The sequence below is a fragment of the Felis catus genome, chromosome D1, assembly GCF_018350175.1.
Source record: "Felis catus isolate Fca126 chromosome D1, F.catus_Fca126_mat1.0, whole genome shotgun sequence".
Lineage (NCBI taxonomy): Eukaryota > Metazoa > Chordata > Mammalia > Carnivora > Felidae > Felis > Felis catus.
The window spans coordinates 95,327,148-95,349,972 of NC_058377.1; the positions used below are offsets into that span (position 1 = coordinate 95,327,148).

At 36.7% G+C, this 22,825-nt stretch overlaps 1 long non-coding RNA gene across 3 annotated transcripts in view; it reads right to left on the reverse strand.

The window, feature by feature from the left end:
* LOC109492102 overlaps positions 1-22,825 on the reverse strand; it is a 1,189,585-nt gene that overhangs the window by 818,533 nt on the left and 348,227 nt on the right. The gene's annotated exons all lie outside the window — the stretch shown is intronic.

Genomic DNA, 22,825 nt, shown 5'->3' on the forward strand with positions numbered 1-22,825 from the left:
TGTGTGTGTCTCAAACACAAATAAACATTTTTTTAAAAATTTAAAAAAAAAAGACCTTAGTTGGGTGGCCTACCCCTGTTCTGCTCTGGGCAGTAAGGCAAAATCTTTCCTTCTTCAATATGATCTTCCTTTAAAGATCGTTAGCTAGGATTGCTCCCCACGCCCCCAGTACTTAAGTCAATGAGGGTCCAAGAAAATTTACCCTTAGCTAAGACAAAGGAAACCTCCTTATAATCCAACATCAGGAGACCACCACATGGAGGAAGACTAAAGCAAAATCTTCAAAGATCGCCATAAAGAATGTGCATTGACTCAGCTTTGTCCTTTGTTGGAGGGCTTCTCCAGGGAAAGACTAATGCCGGACAAGATACAGGTATCCAAGACATTTAAGCCCTGCTCACCTGATCACTTACATGTTATATGTATATCGTATGTACTATATGTATATAATATGTATAATATATATAACATGAACTGAAATACAAAATCAGATCTTGCACCCAGAGCAGAGCTGCTATAGCATCCAATGGGAAACAAAAGCACAGAATTGGTGAATAGAACAGAGAGAACAGAATATCCCACCCTTCCTTCCTTTAAGCTCATTCCCTCTCTCCACTAGTAACAGCAGTTGACATGCATTAACCACTTAACTCTGTACCAGGCACTGCTCTCAATGCCTTTATATTTACCTACAAGATGTGTGGTTTTATAATCCCCATTTGCCAGGGAGTCAGAGGAATTCAGTACAGAGAAGTTAAGCAACACACATGTACTGAGTGGAGAATCCAGCCTGAGAATCAAGCCTTGAGGTTTTCACCACACTATGCTGCTGCTGCTGCTGCTCAAAGAAACATGCATTCTCAGAAGGTCTGCCCCTTGAACTGTAGACCTCATTCATTGTAAGACAAAAAGCCTGCTTCACACTGGGAGGGGTTGGCAAACTCATAGTGACAGAAACAGAAGGAAAGGAAGAAAACAAAATGAAGACAAGACATGGAGGGGGAGATGGGGTTTGGTCATCTTTCTGAAGCAAAGTGGTGTTTTCAGAGGAAAGATCTCCCTGTTCCAGGTCTGAATCCCTGTCATGCTAATAAATGGCCCATCGAAGCAGCTGGCTGCACTCTTATCACTGTCCTGGGAGTTATTTATACTAATCCCTTCTCTTGTAGCCTGGCTGGACAAGGATGAAAATCCCTAGCATCAGCTATTAAAAGAGACAGAGGAAACACACAAACCAATTTACAGGGTTTCACTTGACCAGTTTTCTTCATTTGAGTCCTATTAGCTCTGATAATGTATCCTCACTATTAATTGGCCAGGGAGAGCAAGGTAACGTCTGTGTGTGTGGATGTGGGCGCATGCCTTGTGGCCTTCAGTGCTGCTGAGATTCTAGCATGAAACCTAGAGAAGGTAGAAGAACATCTAAACGATTCTTCTCAGGTTTCATGAAGCATATGAGCAACCAAGTCAATGAATATTCCAAGGAAATATACCAAGGATGTACGGTATAGGGGAAGTTCTCTACAACTCTGCCACTTTCTTGCTGTTCTTTGTGTGAGGCATTTTACATCCCCAAGCCTCAATTTCTTCAATTTTAAAATAGAGAAAGCTATATATTTTGTGTAGGAGTTGTGAGGATCAATGAGGCATGGGTATCATGGTCTTAGCACAGTGGCTAACAAAGACAAAAGCACTTGGTAACAACAAAAATAGCAACAACAAGAGTGATAATAATACTGGCTATTGTTAGCAGTGGTATTTTTCTGACTCCCATCTTCTTAAATGGCCTGATTCAATTTTAAGAGGAAGCTTCAAAGGACCAGTAATTTGGAAGCATATGAACCACTTCCTGTGACTTTCCCCCTTCAAACTCAGCGTTATTGTTCTCTTCTCCTGACTGCCTCTTTTCACTGAAGTCACCCCCTTCCTTGATGAGATGGCCCAGGCCATGAACAAAAAACTGGGGCAATGATGTGTCTTTGCATGAATTCAAGAACATTCACTTTTCTCCCTGAATCTGTGTCCCTCTGGGATGTCATTGCTCACACCTCTTATCTCCTTACCCTCTCCATTTCCTTGCAGTCCAGCATAACAGAAAAGCACAACCTGACTATATCAGAACAGACTCATTCACTCTCCACCCCCAGGAGCTCATATTCTTGCCCAAGGATTCCTATTTACCGCCTTGATGATGAATCATAAAACCCCTGAAATGGAAAAGTTTTCTGATTCTAAATCAGAGTTATTCTATTTAGTCATTCCAGCATCTCAAGAAAAAGAGACAGAAAAAAAACAAGAGATTCATCAGATTCAGAGCTAATGTGCAAGCAAGAATCAGAGAGGTACAGTCAGAGAGTCAGAGAGGATCAGACAGAGAGTTATAGGAAGTTTCAGAAAGAAAGGAAGAAAGGAAGAAAGGAAGAAAGGAAGAAAGGAAGAAAGAAAGAAAGAAAGAAAGAAAGAAAGAAAGAAAGAAAGAAAGAAAGAAAGAAAGAAAGAAAGAAGAAAATATATATATATTGCTAAGAAACATGCCAAGACCACTGATTTCATTAAATCCAGAAAGGTCCAGTGAATGTGTATATAGTGGATTAAATAAGAGCTTTGGCTTGAACCAATCTGACCTAGTAGAGCATTGGCACATTCTAGCTGTATGACTGGCACAAAATATTTAATTTTCCTAAGCTTTAGTCTCTACATTTGTAAAATATGACTAATAACATTTATTTTGCAGAGCTTTTGTGAGAATTAAAGATAATTTATGTAGAAGTGCTTAGCACATGACTTGACACACAGTAGGAGCTCAGAAGTATTATTTAGCCAAAGTACTAAGCTCGTAGCGTTCATGTTTTATAAGAGGCTCCAACCTTCTCTTCTGCATTTTTCACAAATACAAATCTTAAATCTTTATTTAATAACTAGAACATATGAAAACTGTGGTGGCAAAAATTGACAAAAGATTAAACTAATCTAGAATAATCTTAAGGAAAACCAGGATGAAGAATAGATAGTACTGTAAGATACATTTAGTTCACTGAAATACATAGCCTGAAGCATCTATGGAGAATCCTCTGCCACAGGATATTTCCAAATATAGGCTAGAGGACCACTTATTCATGTGGAAACGTTCAGCAGATAGTTGGACAGATTGATCCAATATGTGGAAGACAAAGGTCTTAGCTTGCAGCTAGACATGGCATTTTGAAGCCATCTACAAATATCTAGCCAAGGACAGGTCACCCAGAAAAGTACACAGAGTTAGACAAAAAGACAGAAAATCAAACACTCTAAATGCCAACTTTTAAGGGCCACTGAAATAGAAAGAAAATCTTTCTATGAATGGATTAAGGACTACTTAATATTCATTGGCTAGAGCCATTAGATCATTCATTCATTCACTGCTTCAACTAATATTTATACTATGCTTAGTAATGTGCTTTATATTATGCCAGATGGGGAAATGGTGATGAACAAGACAGCCCCGACTCTTACCTGCATGGAGCTTACTGTCTAGAAAATAACTCAAATATAAACAAGTAGTTGAATAAGTCCACTAAGAGACCTTTCAAAGAATCAGTGGGGACAGAAAGCAGATTTAAAAATCTAAGAGAAAACAAAGACAAAGTAAACTCTTTGAACACGCTTAGCTATAAGGTAAAAAGAGAGAGGACACAGGGTCAGTGTTCTGGAAAGATTTCAAGCATCATAAGGAAGGGGGGGTGGGGAGTGCCAAACTTGAGATTCAATTATTCTCTCATCAATTCCTGGGCTTCTCAAAATCCAAATAATAGCACAAGTCCTATCTATAATAACTATGATGGAAGCAGCTGCCTGAGCAGATTGACTGTCCTTTTGTGTCTTCAGAGACTATGGGCCCAGGCTGTATCCCCAGGGTCCCTGCACAGCATATGTTCTCTTCGGCAATGTGAGGATATCTGCATTAGCCTAAGTACATACAGCAGGCCCTTTAATTAATGCTCAATACGCTTCACACATTAGCAAATATCACTGTGTCCCCTTTGGAATTCTAAGGCATCTGGTAGACTTGTATCTCCCTCAAGATCCTGTTTGTTTCTCTTACAGTCAAAAGGCCCAAGTCACATACTCTTAACTTTGCCCCCAAATCATGATAAGCCCTATCTCCAACCATCCTTTGCCCTTCAACCTCTCACTTGTCAAAGGTTTAACTCTAAGGAATTAGACCATCAAATTTGTAATTCTCAGTCTTACTGTCTCCATGACTTTCATGACCAAAGATACTAAGATTTTTAGTAGCACACTCAGAGGGATTAAAATGTAAATGCCAGCTTTTAAGCTATATCTATTCAAAAATTAAATAAAAACGTATTGTCCCTACTCTATTTGGTTGGTTATCCTTAGACTTTCAATTATGATTTGAATTAAATAGGTTTTTTTACACTAATTGAGTTCATGTACATAGACTCTGATTGCAAGATCCTCTCGTGTCCGTACACAGGCAGTTCAGATCTGGCCTGACATTAAGCTATCCTTCCTATATCTTACTTCCCAAAATGTACCCTACTCTGTAACCTTTATCTCAGTAATCCATCTCCCAGATATCATTGTAACACTGTATTTCTTCAATTGGGCAGCTCACTTGTAGAAGTTCACTCCAACCCCAGTCTGCTATGATGCACAGGGTAAATACACAACTAAGCTCTGCGGCTAGCAAGGTATATTTGAGAGTTCAAAGCTAGGAAAGAATTTTCCAAAACATAAGAGATAGTTCATTGTATATATTTTGGTTGAAAGGCAGAGACAAATAACTCCAAAAAATTTATCTCCCCTCAGAAATAAGGGCCTGTATAGCCACGGGTACAATCACTAAAGCACCTAGAGGAATCCATTTTATTAGTCAAAGGTAGTTTTTCCAGGAAAATGTCAGTTTAGGCCTACTGTCCAAGTATCTCAGTGTTCCAATGATAGCACCCCCTCCTGCTCTTAAACATGTCCTACTCTGAACAATAAATGAGATGGTGATCTCAGACAAAGAACATCGCAAATCTTCCAACCAGCTAAATGCCTAAAATTGTTTCCAACTTTCAGCCAGCTTTACAATTATGTAACTATTATTGCAAAGAAACAGTTCTATAATATGTAAGTAGTGGAAGCAAGCACTTTGCGAAAGAAATGTGAAAGTTTCAAGTACAATAGTGCATCTAGGGACAAACAGGCATAAAGAAGTCAACTGTCAGTTGATGCTGAGACTGGGAAGCATTATAAATACGAGCTGAAAACAGTATTCAGAGCTTTAGGTCCACATTGCCAAAGTAAATCAAGGCCACAAAGATTTTATGAGACTCTAAGGAATATATCAAGCTCTATGAAGAAAACTCTAGTATTTTTTTAATTATTACTATTGATTTTTAACTTTTTAGAAGTACTGAGATTACCGGAGGCACTGAATCAGATACCATAAGTGAGTTGAAATAAATGTGTCTGGATTTGACCACTTTGCAGGTTCTGATCTGCCTGAACCACTCATACTTATACCCCTCATTAAACAGATATTCCATTAAACTACACGTAAACCAGAGTGGGAAGTGCTGAATCCTGGCACTTGGTTTCATCTTGAGGCAGTCCAAATTATCATTTCATGGATGTGAATTTATGGCTATCTACTTTTATTGTGTCTTATTAGCATCCTTCCTGTTTCCACTCAGTCTCTGCTCATGCTTGCAGCTCTGAACCTTCAAAGGCCAATAACCCAAGCATTTGCTAGCTCTTTACTTCATCCTTCCAAGCATTCAGAGAACTGTGCACAGGACGAGCTGTGCACCAATCCAGTGGTTTCTGGACACTACCCTAGCCCCAAATACTGGCTATTTCTCATTACCCTTTGTTCACAACCTTCTAAGTGGTTTTTGAGACAGTGGGATTCAGTTTTTAGCCAAGCCAATTCCATTCAAATTTGCAAGTAAAATTTCAGGAGAGGCTATACCAAAATGCTTTATTAATCTTAAAATATACACTCTAGACTCACATTAATCTCATGCCCTTCTTTATTTACTAGCAAACTTATTTTTCCAAGCCATTTTCTTTAATATATATGTAAAATTCTTCCTTTTCTCTTTTAACTTCCTTGCTATGTTTTCTGCTGGTAATAGATTATGCCATTAGATATGACCACAGAGCTATGCTCTGCTTTTCTGTTTAAAGAATTCAAATGAAAGTGACCGGAATGGTGTGAAAATCATCTTCAGGGCACCTGGAGGAAATAGAAATACTTGTCCTGCCCCAAAAATGTTTAAGTAAAAATATAGTATCTGCCTACATATATCTGAAGGACTGTCAAACTGTAGCATGAAGCAGAATCAGAACCAAAAGATAAAAATTATAGCGGCAGAATGTGCCTCAACAGAATTCATTCATTACCTCAGCAAGCAATTGCTGAGAGCTTTCTATGTATAAAGCACTATGTTGGACCTATAAGGATGCAAACTAGAATTAATTAAAGTCCCTGCTCTTGAGTCCTTTACAACCTATTATGGTCACATAATGCATGAAAATAAATACACCTGTTCACCTCTGGAATGGACTGACCCCTGGAGCAGGAAACAGTTGGCCACTACAGTAATACAGGTAAAACCTGAATAACTACCTGTCAGTTATACTGTAGGAAAAATTCCCGTATTGGGTAAGTATTTATTTATTCTCTGCTTTGTTGCAGAAAGGACTCCCAATCCAGATTTTTCTTGCTCCTAAGCAATATATTCTGTGTGTAAGAAAGCTTTATTTTTGGATATTTCTTTATTAGTAAGCCAGCATCTCCTTGAGAATCCCTCTGCCATTGAGGACCTAGGCAAAGAGGCACAAGTAGAAAATATAATTAGTCCTTAACAGACAAAAGAAGAAAAACAATCTCCACTGGCCCTGTGGAATATGACAAGACACAGAGAGGGAAACTGAGGAGGTGATATGCACAGGTCTTCATATTCTCCTCATTAAACTAAAATCTTAGAAAGAGAAGGTCAAAGTATCATAGCTCTTGTGGGAGATCGTCAGCACTGGAAGAATGATGGCAGGATTCACCAGTTCAGCATTGAGGGAGACTGAAAGTCTCTAGGAGAAGCCCCAACCATGTCCAACATACTGAAAGATGTAGTTTTTAAGGTACATTATACTATTATATTATACTAGGTATATTATACTAGGTGTATGAGTTTAAGGAACCAGCCTTGGGTTTCACACCTAAGTATAATATACAAGTATGATCTAGAAATATCCAGGTGTCCCACTGAGGAAACACAGTAGTGTTGAACAGGCAGGAAAATTCAAGGGCCTGGGGTTGAAACAGTGTCCATAATGAGCAGGATCATTATAAGTGGAGGCAGGCGGACACAACCATAGACTCCATTTGCATGTGCCACCATAATGTCTCCAAAGGTCAGACAATATCCGTGGGAGGCCTAATTTCTAGACACTGACAGAGAGAAGCAGGGAAAAGGAAATAAAATCTAAAAGAGTGACTGTATCCAAAAAAATCAGAAATCCAAAAGACTGTTTAAACTGAAAGAGACTGAAATGCCATCAATAATTGGTAAATTTCAGATGTTTCCCCTCGATATTTACTAATTATATAGCTCTCCAAACCCCTATAGACACAAAAACTCATGTACCCTGCTACACAGTGACATAGGGTTCATAAAAAAAGATTTGACTCATTTCAGAAAATAAAGAAAATTAAACATTCTCATATATCTAAGCAGTAATGTGTATATATTCTTGATGCCAACACAAATTCATGAGAATAAATTCACATATGTGAAGTGAAACGGTTAATCATTCACCAAGAAGAGCTTCCTAGAAGAAAAAGAGTCAGGTTCTCTTTTCATGGAGACACCGAGAGGCCCCTACATAAGTTCACATTTTTATTTCTGTCCTTTACAGTGACTAACTTCTCAAACAGGACTGTTAGCCTGTTTTAATGCTGTATTTTAATCTCCTTAACGTTGTTGAGTTTTCATAAATTTTCTCCATACTCTGTGTTGTTATTAATTTTCACTCTTGCAGAAGTAGATTAGCCATACGTTGCTGTACTCATTGAACACAAGAATCTATTTTATGGGAAATGTGAAGTGTAGCAGCACAATCACTAAAAGAAAACTTATCTCCCCTTTCCACACAGTATCTTCTTCCCTGATGCTTTGCATTTATTTCCAAACCTCAGTGAAGGCTTCTCTTTATTTTAAGGCGTTTTTGTGTTTTTCTGCCGAAATCAGAGGCTTTACACCCCTGTTCCATGTATATGGGCTTCACATTTACTGGGTATCATACAGAATTATCACCAACAAAGGAATGTTACTCAGTATATAATGCAGCTACATGGATTTCTCCAATCAGGTACATTAGAACAAACTATCAAATCTCATTATCTAGAACAGACAAAGGCATATGAAAGACTACTACCAGAGAAAAGACTACAACCAATACCAGGTAGCTGGTATTTCACTTCTCAAAGTAGAAAATGAAGAGAAAAATTAGCTAGCCTCTCTCAACTTATCATTTAGTGTTCCAAGTGAGACGGAGAAAAAAATATTGGCAGAGCTGTTAAGAAAGTAAGGCTGTCCTATCCATGACAGCTGGAGAGAAGGACAAAGAATTACTGTGGCTAAATGAGGCCTAGATCAAGAACCCGGGAACTCAGCCAGGTGGGATGAAATAAATTCCTGAAATGGTAGCTCTTTCTTAATTTTACCACACACGTTGATTTCCAATTCTTCTGGATTCCCTCAGCTATCTCTAAATACTAAAGTTCAGAGAGAAACATGACAACGGTCATAATGGGCTAAAAAAAAAAAAAGAAAGAAAGAAAGAAAATCTCTCTCCCTTTATCTTCAACAGGGTGGGGAACCGGTTATAAAGGTTAGTTTGATTTGTAACAAGAGATCATGGTATTTTTACTACAAAGGGTTAAGTGCTAAGAAAGGCAAGAGGTTTCATGTGCCTTTGAGTCCAGACAGCACACACACAGTCAATCCTGGTCATGTTCCTTTCCTTACACTTGTTATTGAAAGGCTGTTAAGTCTCTGAAAAGCTCTATCAAATACCAAACAAAACCCTGAAAGATGGCAAAATTGAAAGGGGGACGTTGAAAGAAGCCAGTCAATGTCTGAAGCCCAAAGTCTCTGTCTGCACAGTTACCTCTTTTCATCATCTCCCAGAGCATAAGTTGTTAACTGCAGTGAAAGGTGTCAGAAAGACAGCCTACTTCTAAAGTTAGGCAAAATCTGGGAGGTGGATGCATAAGAATTCTATCAGATTGCTTACTCTCACCCAAACCCCTTTAGGGGAGTCTTAAAAAAAACCATACATTTTAAGACCTAATACAAAATCATTCACAGAGATCTAAAGTAATGTCTAAAAGAGGTCTTCTCTGCAGGTGAAAAATTAAAATCCAATTTCAGGAAAAGCCTTCTCATTTTTTTTCTTCTTTCTTCTCCAATCTGTCATGGAAGGATTGCTCTGAAGGCTTTATGTTTCACTGTTGAACCTTTGCTTAAAGTAGACTTAATAAACACAATTCTTGTTTTTCCACTTTCAGGGAAAAGAAAAATAGGTAGGGATCATTTTAAATTGAGAAAGTGGTACAGTCATTATTGTTTGGTGTGGGAATGTATTATTTTTCATTAAGAATGCAGCCAAGACTTATTTTAGAATATGATGACTCTGGCCTATAGGATGCAATGAGAAACAAAATAACAAATGAATCTTTGTCAAAATGTTAATAGAATTTATTAACTTCACAGTATCAATGGAAGTTAAGCAATGGGATGAACCAAGAGTGACCTACAGAGAAAAAAGGCTTTCAAAACAATTTCATGAGGGACATAACTTCCAATATGCCTTATCACCAATTTTACTCTCAATTCAAGAGCACTATTCTACATATATCTATAATGGAGGAGGGGGACATTAAAGTCTGAGAAAACTCTTAATGAAATACATAGCAATCTTTACTCTTTATCTTGGAAGGCTGTGTTATTACCCTCTAATTTCTCAGATCATAACAAGATCACCTTGTATCCTAAGAATCTTCAAAATTTTTCCATTTGCATACTAAATAGGAAGAAGAATGAATTTCATTCACGAATAATATTTTAATTTAATTAGCTGACATGAAAAAAAAAAAGACAAAACCTTTATGCCATTCAAATCAGTAAAAGTTGAGGAAGAGATTGAGAGAAGATGTTACATCTTAAAGTTTCTAACTTCTTAGAATTCTCCATAATTAATATCAGGTTTCTGTATATCAAAATTCAACATAAGTTTTTATTACAATGAATTTGTATTTGCTCAACAAAATATAATTGGAAGAGATTTCTGCTTCCATCCATGAAGGAGTGACAGGGAATAAATTTATCTTCCTGCATTAAACAATTAAAAAACACAGACAAAATGTATGAAACATCAGTTTTCATACATTAAACAACAGGCGAGATGGCCATTGATCCTCTCAATAAAGAAAACAAATATGGTGAGACCAACTGTATTAGTCATCTTGGGCTTCTGTAATACCATAGACTGAGTAGCTTAAACAAAAGAAATTTATTTCTCACATCTCTGGAGGCTGGAAGTTAAAGATCAGGGTGCCAGCATAATTAAGTTCTGGTTATGGCCATTTTGTGGCTTGCAGATAGCTACTTTCTTGCTGTGTTCTTACATAGCACAGACAGAGCAGGTGGGGGTAGGGGGAGAGAGAAAGAGAGTGAGGGAGACAGTGAGCATGTGAACAAGAGCATGAGAGTGCTCTGGTTTCTTCCTCTAATTACAAGGACACTAATCCCATCATGGGAGCCCCACCTTCTTTACCTCTTCTAAACCTAATTACCTAATAAAGATCCTATCTCTGAATACTGTCACATTAGGGACTGGAGCTTCAACATATAATCTTGTGAGCAACACAAGATGGCATTAAGACTGCCCCAATTTTCTGAATGGCATTAATAAAGCCTGGCAAACTTTCCTGCTTGAGGATACAGAGTTCAGAATTCAAAAGCTATACTTCAGCTAAAATTTACAGAGCTGCATAAAGAGAACTACAGAGATCTGCAAAGGGCACCTAATGAGTCTTCATCTGAGTAATGATCAGCGACTACATGTGACAAAACTATACAACACTTTGGAAAGAATCATCCCAAGGATCAGACAGAATAGTTTTGGAGTTTACACAGGGCTAAGAATACTTTGTATTCCAATTTCATCACACACAGAGTATCTAGTAGGACCCTCAAAAGAGCATTACCCCAAGACAGGGCCAAATTAGACATAGAGGAACTGTCTACCACCTTAAAAGTAAGTCTCAAATGGATCAAATTCTTTCCAAGTAACTTCTGTATTCCATAACAAAGTTCCCAAAATACTTAAGAAAACATAAAAACTCCATCACCCTACAAAATCAAATACACAATGCCTGGCATCTAATCAAAAATTACCCGGCATGCAACAAAGCAGGAAATACATAAATACATAAGGGAAAAAAATCAATCAATACAAGATTGGTTTAACATTTGAATATCAGTGCCATTCACCACATTAACTGAATAATGAATATAAGTCATATGATCATTTCAATAGATGTAGAGAAATCATTTGACAAAATTTTATGTCCATTCATAATAAACATTTTTAGCAAATTAGGAATTAAAGGAAATCTCTCAACCTCATAAAAGCTATTTAGCAAAATTACCTACAGATATACCACACTTAGATTTGAAAATCTCAACCCCTCCCTTGCCCCCTGCCGCCCATTATAAGGAACAAATAAATGTATCTTCTCTCTCACAAATTCTGTAAGTGAATTTAGGAAGTTGTCATGATTCCAGATCTATATACAATAATCAAATGTATTTTTATATGCTATTGTGAACAATTGGAAAATGAAATTAAAATGCCATTTAAAATTAGCTAAAAACCATATTTATTTATTTAAAAATATAATTATTTAAAGGAAAATTTAATAAAACATGTTAAAGACCTTTAGTTTAAAAACTACAACACATTGCTGAAAGAAATTAAAGAGCTTATGAATGGAGTGATAATATATTCATAGATTGGAAACATCAATATTATCATGAGTTTTTCTTTGTACACGGCTTCTCCTTTCTTCATGTATCTTCAGTCTATAAAGAATTTATCAAACTCAACCCCACTTGAGCATTATGTAATATTATACTTTTTGTATGTTTAAATATTTGATTTCTTAATGTATTACTAAGAGTTTATACATTTATAATGTATGAAGGATATTGGCCTATACCATTTTCTTATAGTGTTGTTTTGTTTGGGTGTCAGTGCTACCCTACTCTCATATAATAAGTTTATGTAAAACTGATACTATTTCTTCTTTATTTGTAGAGTCATGTAGACTTGAAAGTTTCTTTGTGGATTTTGAACTATAAATTCAATAAGTTTAATAAATTAGACTACTCATATTTTCTATCTTTTGTCAGTTTTAGTAATTTACAATTTCAAGAAATTTGTGTACTTCCTCCCAATGCATAAAGTTGTTCACGATATTCTTGTATTATTCTTAATTATTTGTCCTTAGTGATGATCCCTTTATTATTCATAATATTTGCAATGCATCATTTTGTTCTAATTTTCCTTTGACATCCGTTAGTATGATAGCTGGTTCTCCATCCCCTCATTTTCAATCTGCAGGTGTCTTTAGGTCTAAAATGAGTCTCTTGTACACAGCATATAGATGGATCTTTTTTTTTTTTTTAATCCATTCTGATAACTGATGTCTTTTGACTGGTTCATTTAGTCCAATTACATGCCAAGTGATTGTTGAAAGGTATGAATTTGGTGCCATTGTGTTACCTGTAGAGTTGGTGTTTCCGGTGATGTTCTCTGGTCCTTTGTAGACTTTGTTGCTTTGGTCTCTTTTTATTTTTCCTCCACTCAGAGTGAAATCATATGTTTGTCTTACTCTAACTTATTTCACTTAGTGTAATACACTCTAATTCCATCCATGTTGCAAATGGCAAGATTTCATTCTTTTTGTTGACCAAGTAATAATATTCCATTGTATGTATATATGCCACATCTTTATCCATTCATCAGTTGATGGAAATTTGGGCTCTTCCCATAATTTGGCTATTGTTGATAGTGATGCTATAAATATTTGGGTGCATGTGCTCCTTCAAATCAGCATTTTTGTATCCTTTGGATACATACTTGGTAGTTCAATTGCTGGGTTGTCAGGCAGTTCTATTTTTAATTTTTTGAGGAACATCCATACTGTTTTCCACAGTGGCTTCACCAGTTTGCATTCCCTCCAACAGTGCAAAAGGGTTCCCCTTTGTCTGCATCCTCACCAAAATCTGTTGTTTCCTGAGTAGTTAATTTTAGCCATTCCAACACGTGTGGGATGGCATCTCATTGTGGTTTTGATTTGTATTTCTCTGATGATGAGTGATGTAAAGCATCTTTTCATGTGTCTATTAGCTATTTGGATGTCTTCTTTGGAAAAGTCTCTATTCATGTGTTCTTTCCATTTCTTCGCTGGATTATTTGTTTTGGGGGTGTTGAGTTTGATAAATTCTTTATAGGTTTTGGATACTAACCCTTCATCAGATATGTCATTTTCAAATATTCTCCCATGTCATTGGTTGCCTTTTAGTTTTGTGCATTGTTCCTTTGCTCCAATTTTCTTTACCAGTATAGCCATAGGGTTATCAATTTTAATAATCTTTTCAAAGAACAAACTTGTGTTTTTATTGATTTCCTCAACTGATGGTTTTCTATTTCATCAATATTTACTCTTTTTTTTAAAAAGCAGTCCACTTTTTAAATTTTTTTTAATGTTTATTTATTTTTGAGAGAGACACACACACAGAGCATGAGCGGGGGATGGGTCAGAGAGAGAGGGAGACACAGAATGTGAAGCAGGCTCCAGGCTCCGAGCTGTCAGCAACCCAGAGCCCAATGCAGGGCTCAAACTCACAAACTGCAAGATCATGACCTGAGCCGAAGTTGGACGCATAACCAACTGAGCCACCCAGGTGCCACCATCAATATTTACTCTTATCATTACTTAGCTCCTTATAATTTTTTGTTTAATGTGATTTTTAGTTTTTTTAAGGAGAAAGATTTTATCAATGGTTTTGGTATTTTTTTCTATCCTACTATAATCATTTAGAGCTATAAAACTCCTTAAAGGAACTATATGAGCACAACTCCAAAATTTTGATATGCTGTGTTTTAATTTCATTGCATTAAAAACATTTTCTAATTTTCCATGTGACTGTTTCTTTGACCCATGAGTTATTTAGAAGTATGTTTTTTTTTATTTCCAAATATTTGGAGATTTTCCAGATACTTTATTTTATTAACTTTCAAGTTCATTCAGTTATGATTAGCTAACATACTCTGAAGTTTTAATATTTTTAAATGTATTTAAATTTTTTTTATGCTCAGAATATGATACTTCTTGGTGAATGTTCCACATGAGTTTGAATATAATGTATACTCTGCAGTTGTCAGGTATAATGTTCTATAAATACCAATTAGGTGAAAGGGTTTATAATACTGCTCGAATATTCCATATCCTTACTATACCACTTAGTGAAAGAATATTAAAATCTACATCCATAATTGTAGAACTGTTTATTTCTCCTTCCTTTCCATCAGTTTAGCTTTATGTATTTGAAACACTGTTATTATATCCAGACACATTTTGGGATGTCATATCCTTTTTTAATTATTTTTATGTTTTTAGAGAGAGTGCAGGAGACAGAACGAGCAGGGGAGGGTCTCAGCACAGAGCCTGATACAAGACTCGATCCCATTACTCTGGGATCATAACCTGAGCAGAAATCAAGAGTTGAACACTCAACCAACTGAGCCACCCAGGCACGCCAAGAATATTATATATTAATTAATTAACCACTTTAACGTTATAAATATTCCTCTTGATTTCTTACAATAATTCTTATCCTAGAAGTATTTTATAATATTAACACAGACATACCAGGTTTCCTAGTATTGTCACAGTGTAAGTTTTATCATTCTTTTAACCTACCTGTACCTTTATATTCAATGTGCACTTCTTGAGTATAGCATAGAGTTGGGTTTTGCTTTTCTATCTAGTGCGAGAAACTCTGCTCTTTAGTTGAAAATTTTCCTTGATATTTAAAATGGTGATTTATAGAACTGACTTTTAGTTTACTTATTTATTTTGAGTGAGGGGGAGGAAGGGAGGGAGGGAGGGAGAGAGAGACAGAGAGAAAGAGAGCATGAGAATTGGAGGGGCAGAGAGACAGGGGGAGATAGAAAATCCCAAGCAGACTCCACATGGTCAGCACAGAGCCCAACGCAAGGCTTGAACTCATGAACTGTGAGATCATGATCTGAGCCAAAACCAAGAGTCAGATGCTTAACTGACTGGGCCACCAAGGCTCCCCTATAGAATTGATTTTAAGTCTAATATCCTGGGAATTTTTTTGTCCTCATTACTCCTAATTCCTTATTTCTCTCCTTTCTCTGGTTTTCTCTTTATTAATTAAGGAATATTTAGCAACCTACCTTGTCTTGGAATGTTTTATTAGTTCTAACATTGCTTTTTAGTGGTTTCTCCAGGGTTTAAAATCTATGTCTTTATTATATCACATTCCACCTTCAAATAACATTATACCACTTTATTTAACATTATACCACTTCTGTTATAACTTTACAAAGTGATTCACTTCTATCTTCAACTCTCCCATTCTTGTTATTCTTATAAGTTTTACTTTTGCATGCATTTTAGGCATGTATAAATACTTTTTTATCATTATTCTTTAAGTATCATTTAAATAAATTTTAAAATAAGAAAACATTTACCCACCTACTTACCACTTCCATTGCTCTTTCTGATATCATTTATCATCTACCTGAAGAAGTTTAACATTTCATATAGTGCAGATCTATGGTGATAAATTCTTTTGACTTTCATTTTTCAAAAACTGGCCTTTAATATCTCTCATTAGCCATCATATTTTAAGTACATTTTCACTCTATACAGAATTCTACATTAAAATTTCTTCTTTTGGTACCTTAAGGTTGTCATTTCATTGTTTTCTGGCTTGCATTTTTTTATGATGAATAGATAAAATGATTCTTATTATTATTTTTCTATATGTGCTATTTTTGTCTGGTTGCTTTTAATGTTTTTCTTCACCAAATTTTTTCAGCAGTTTGACCCTAATGTGCTTGGATATGGTTTTACTTGAGTGCATCCTTCTTGCCTTTTTTGATATTCATAAATATGTGCTCTCTATATTTTTTAAATTTTTTAACCTTTATTTATTTTTGAGAGAGACAGTCTGCGTGTGAGCAGGGGAGGAGCAGAGAGAGAGGGAGACACAGAATCAGAAGCAGTCTCCAGGCTCTGAGCTGTCAGCACAGAGCCTGATGCAGGGCTCGAACTCACAAACTGTGAGATCATAACCTGAGCCAAAGTCGGACACTGAACCGACTGAGCCACCCAGGCGCCCCTATATTTTTTAATCAAATTTAGAAGTTTTTCAGCCCTAATGTCTTCAAAGGTTTTTTTTTTCTTGCCCCCAAATCTCTTCTTCCACTCCCATTGTAACTCCAAATTACACATACAAAGGACCAATATATATGGTCTGGTATAGTCTGACAAGTCATTGAAGTTGTATTATTTATTTGCAGCTTTTCTTCTTTTGACTTCAGTGTATATAGTGTGTTTTTCCCTTTTCTACTAATTTAATAATATTTTGTTCTGTAGTGAATAATCTGCTGTTAATTTTATCTAGTTTTTTTTTTCAGATATTAGGTTTTCCATCTATATATCCCATTAGGATCCTTTTACGTCTTCCATTTCTCTATTATACTTATTTTCCTTCACTATAGGTATATATATTTCCCATATATCCTTGAACATATTTATAATAAGTATTTTAAAGTCCTTATCTGACCATTCTATCATATCTACAATTTAGGAAAAGATTTCTACTAAATGATTATTCTTTTAGTTATGGAACATATTTTTTCTGCTTCTCCACATGTCTCACATATTTTAGTTGTATTATGAATATAACGGATGCTACATTGTTATGCAAACTGGCTTTTGTTGTCTTCTTCAATATGATATTGGTTTTGTTCTGAATGCCTTCACACATTTACTTATAGCTTAATCCATTTAAATCCTGCTTTTGTGATAAGTCAGAGTGATTCTAGAATATCATTCACTCTAAGTTAGTCCTGCTTCTGGAGCATGGCAATCTAGGTTCTCTACTGGACATACAGGATGTTCAACAAGGTCTTTCTGCTCTGAATGGATGGAGCATGAATGTCTCCCAGCGCCGTAAAAGTGTTGGTCAGCTCACCACTTCCCAGTAGTTGTTCTTTCTCCAGTAGTTGTTCTTTCTCCAGTAGTTGTTCCTTACTGAGCCATATGGAATCTCACTCTGTGCATGCACCGATTAGTATTTTGCCAAAGAATCAAGTGTACCTCTAGGCAGATTTCTGACCTTCCTTCCCTATATAATTCTTACCCCTCTGTTCCTCTTCCCCCCAACAAATTCCAATTTCCTCACGAGCTCCAAAGTCTGAACTCTGAATGGTATACTCAGTAATAACACTAGGCTCTATTTGGGCTCTTCTTTCCAGCACTACAGTCTGGAGAATGGTTCCAGGAAAAAATTCACTGCCTTTTGGTAGAACAAATGTCTCACCCCTATGGCATGGCTACCATATTTTCTGTCATTTCAGATGAAATTTTCAAGGCCAGCCTCACACATCTCATTGCCTTTTCTGTGCTGTTATAAAAGCTCTAGCCAAATGCTCTTCATCAAATTCCGTCTTGTAAGCACTTTATATTGTAGAAAAGGCCATTTTGTCTGTTTTGCATGTAGAGTTCTCAGTATACTCTTCAGGCTGCAGTTGGTTTGGGGATAAGAAGATGAGATGGAGACAAGCCTTCCAGTAGGTAATTAATCACTTGTAATCAGCACTTACAGACATTCACAGAAGGTGAGAGAGTCAAGTGGAGAAAGAAGTGACTTCACCATCTTTTCAGGGTTATTACAAATCCTGCTAAGGTTACACTCATTAAAATTGCTATTAACTTTTCTTCCCCCATCAGGATAGTTAATTAATTCTTCCTCATATTTTAAGATGAAGGCAATTAAGGAGGGAAAAAAATAAGAGTTAACATGTCCACACATAGGGCAAACTGATTCCTTTAGGAAGTTGTTATAAAAGCTTTAAAAAAAAAAAGACATATGAAAATGGAACTGTGGTTATTCTGAGCCCCAGTTTAAAAGGCAGAAGTCAGTAGGCAATGGATATTTTATACATCCACCTCACCAATTTGGCCTTAATTCCTCTACTGTTTCATTTTCCTGAACGGTGTTTTTCATTTTGACTTATAAGATGCAGGTTTTACAGGGGCATCTGGGTGCCTCAGTTGGTTGAGTGTCCAACTTCAGCTCAAGTCATGATCTCCCAGTTTGTGAGCTCGTGTGAGTTCGAGCCCCGTGTCGGGCTCTGGGCTGGCAGCTCAGAGCCTGGAGCCTGCTTCAGATTCTGTCTCCTTCTCTCTCTGCCCCTCCCCCCTTGTGCTCTCTCTGTCTCTCAAAAATAAATAAATGTAAAAAAGAAAGAATTTTAAAAAAGATGCAGGTTTTACAAATCCTAAACTTTATAGAATTTAAGGTAGACTTTTTAAGAAAAAGAGCACAGAATTATAAATACAAAACTGCTAGGACTTTCCCAGGATCCAGTAAGGGGCCAGTGAAAGTGGTAAATCTGCTCCTGTTGAGATTTTCTTTCTCAAACTGCATTTGTTTTAAATCTTCTTCAATGTCTGCAATGATATTTGCACTGCATTTTATCCTTCCCAGTTTTATATTATCCGTGATTAGTTAATTCTTCATCCTCCCCATACTTTTCTATAACATTTATGTACCCCAGATGAATACCTAATCCTTGAGAGTTTTAAAATAGCTAATATTTTTAAAGCATTTACAACACACTGAATAATCTTCTAAGTTACTTATGTATAAATCTTCTAAGTTATTCATGTATATTAACTCATTTAACACTGCTAATACTTTATGAGGTAGATACAGTACTATGGTTTCCACATTTTATAGATAGGAAGCATAGGGAAGCACATAGCTCATTGAAATGGCAGAGCTGGCCCCCCAACCCAGAGCCAGGGTTCTTATACACTAAGCTCTTCTCTTTGATTTGTGGATATGGATTGTTGAAAGGACACACAAGATTTTGAGCAGTATACTCAGCCCCAGGGTATCAGGAATGTCTGAGTCCAACAACAACTAGTTAAAGGTTGATTGGTAGATTCTTCACACTAAGAGCCCATGAGATCAAGAATGAGACTCTAGAGGACAAACCTGAGTATTATATACCTTTCTCCATGTAGGTAATACCTCATCCTACTGCTATCATCAGAGATGAGTTGGTATAGTGATGGGAAGAGGCTGAACTAGCCTGGATAGTGAAAGATACTGCAATGAGAGACTGCTTTACATAAGCTATCGTGTATATTTACTTTTTTGAGCCTCATTTTAAATGCCCCTTCATCTTCTTCCAGAAAATATATGATGTCAAAAATGTTTCTTTAAATTAAGCAAGGTGAAGAGATCTCTGTCTTTTTGACATCATCCTGGTAACTCCAGTAAGGCCACACAACTGACGACTGTGAGAAAGTCTTCAGTATCAGTAAAGCAAATAGCTTCAGATAACCAGAGCCCCTCTTTCTTAATGTACTTAATATCAAGAAGTACCAGTTGCAGTTATATGATGGGCACGATTTACAAAGTAAATACCCATATACAATCCTGAAGATTCAGATGCAATCGGTCTGAGGTGAGACCCAAACATTCATCTTTTTTAAAGCTTCACTGTATTTTGCTGTCCAGCCAGAGTTGAGAAACGCCTTAGATAAGAGAAGGGAGAGCAACAGTGTAGGAGGTCTGGGGTGAGGGGGCACAGAAAGGGAAATACCCCATTTAGTGTGGGAAGTGAGATGCACGTGACTCGTTGGTGGCAAGAGAATCTATGCTGAGACTGGAAAGATGAGACGGATTAAGGAGCTAAGAGGAAACACAGTAAAGAAAACAGCAGATTTGAGAACCTCGTGGGGCCGAAATCAGACTCTATGGCAGAAGCCAATTATAACTGGAGTGTGGATCCAGGGCTGGGGCATGAGTGAGGCTGAAGGGGCTAAAGGAGGCCCTCAGTGGGGAAGCTCAAAAGAAGACAGAGCCACACTCAGGTGTCAGCCCACTTACAAATGAACTCAGCTGACTTTCAGTGATTCCAACCACATGAACGAGCAAGTTATACCAAGACTCCTACTGGCAAATTTGCCACTCAGACTACTACGAATAGCCTGACACATTCCTCAGAAAAATGAGGTCTGCCCAACTAACTGCCTATGCCTCATGGAACTAATGGAAGCTTGCCTGACTTTCTTCAGAGGATATCAGCAGCCATTCGTGGGAAACAACAATAACAACAACAAAAAAAAACAAGTCTCTCACTTAACACAAAAGTTGTTCAAGATAATTTCCATAAATTCATCCTATTTCTTCCTTTACTTGATTCAGACTCCTTATATCATAATCATGCCCATAAGGGAAGCCATATTGCAGGCAGGAATATTCATTTTTAAATTAAATTTTAATTACACAAATAATACACGAATATATTTTCCATACAATTAAAACACTAGACATACATTTTCTTTAACCTCTCTGCCTATCTTGATTCTTTTCTCAGATGTAAGCATTGTTACCAATGTGCTGTGTGTTTTTCCAGAATCTTTTTACAAGTATCCACAGAAAATATGCAGCACTTTGTGGGTTTTTCTTTTAAAAATATATGTGAATAGCATTGTATCGAACTGCCTTTTCCACATAATTTTTTCTGGAGATTGAGTAATGCTTTGGGCAAAATAAATGCCAAATAAAATAAATAATAAATGAATAAATGAACAATAATTTCAAAGACTGATTATTTCAGGCCCCTCTGTGAAGCCGACTTAAGTTTGAATCTTAGCTCTATTACTTACTAATACTTTGAGACTTTGGGCAAAATGCAAATTCTCCTAAGCCATTTCTTTACCTTTAAAATGGAGTTAATAGTATTTATCTCATAGGATTATTGTAGTAAAGCACGCAGAACAGTGTCTCCCATAGAACAAAAGAATGCTGATTTATTTCTGCTTCATCTTTCACTCGAAATTCTTGTTACATACAGCACTCCTTTCCTAATAAGACAGTTGGGTGGTGGCCTACAAGCAAACTCTTCCAAATGCCTCCTGAAAATGTCCACCTAGGCATCTGAATCAGTGTGTACAAAATCATGATGTTCCATGTTAAACAGGGGTCTCTTCCTAAAGAACCTATATCTACTAAGTCACATGGTCTCATCTTTGCACCTTGGTACTTCCTTCCATATCCTGGCCTCCTCCATCCATCTCTGCAGTTCAGATCCTCATTGGAGCTTTCCTGGATCAAAGTTCTAACCCTGTGATGAATCTCTCACTCTCCAACATCTTATATACTGATCCCATTAGCCCTAACTACCTTTCGTGAGCCCTAACTACCAATAAATGTATCACTTAAGATAGGAGTCAGCATCTTGAGTCTAGCAATCAAGGCAGGGTTTTTCACCAACTTGCCCCACATGGTGTTTCCAAATTTGTTTCTCATTAACCATACACCAATAGCTCCAAAAAAATCAACTTCTTTCTGCTGTTTCCTATGCTTTCCAGTCTGTGTCTTTGCACATACTGCTCCCACTATCTCAAATACTCTTCCCCATACCCTCCCCTCTGCATATTTAATTCTACTGAGACAAATACAGTAGATATAGTGAATTTAAAAACAGAGTTTAAGGGCACCTGGGTGGCTCAGTTGGTTGAGCATCTAACTCTTGGTTTCAGCTCCAGTCATGATCTCATGGCTCATGAGTTCAAGCCCTGTGTCAAATTCTGTGCTGGCAGTGCTGAACCTGCCTTGTGATTCTCTCTCCCTCTTTTTCTACCCATTTCATGGCTTGTGCTGTCTCTGTCTCTATCAAAATAAATAAATAAACTTAAAAAAAAAACAGAGTCAAACATAATTTAAATCCTCAAATCCTCAGTTCCATCCCCAGTTAGGTATATGACATATCTTTGTGATGTCTCTCTTCTTCCCTTATTAAATAATTGAAGCTACTTCACAGAATTTGAAGAACAAACTAAGATAATGTATATAAACAATTAAGCAAACAATGCCTGCTAGGCAATCATCAATTGCCACTATCAATACTATCGGAGGTCTATTTCAAATGTCATTGCTTCTGTAAGTTCCTCCTTGATCCTGCAAGATACAAGTTATTTCTGAAAAGCAACAGTATTTCATTTGCACCTCTCTAAAGATATTTATAACCTTATACTTTACTGTATACTTTACACTACCCTTGATCAAAATTTTTTAAACCCAAAACTGCAATAAGTTTTCCAAAGAATAGTCATGCCTTTTATAACAGTATAAGGAAATCTCAGAAGTAGTTTGGGTATAGAAAATACATGGTTCTCAAATATTTTGATCTGTCATAGGAATATGATACAGACTATTTGCAATCAGAACTATATTTTAAAAAGGTCAGAACATGAGGCTACTAGGAGGGGAGGGAGATGGGGAAAATGGGTGATGAACATTGAGGAGGGCATTTGTTGGAATGATCACTGGGTGGGTTTTTTTACACTTTTTTTCATATTTATTTATTTATTTTGAGAGAGTCACAGCATGAGCAGGGGAGGGGCAGACAGACAGGG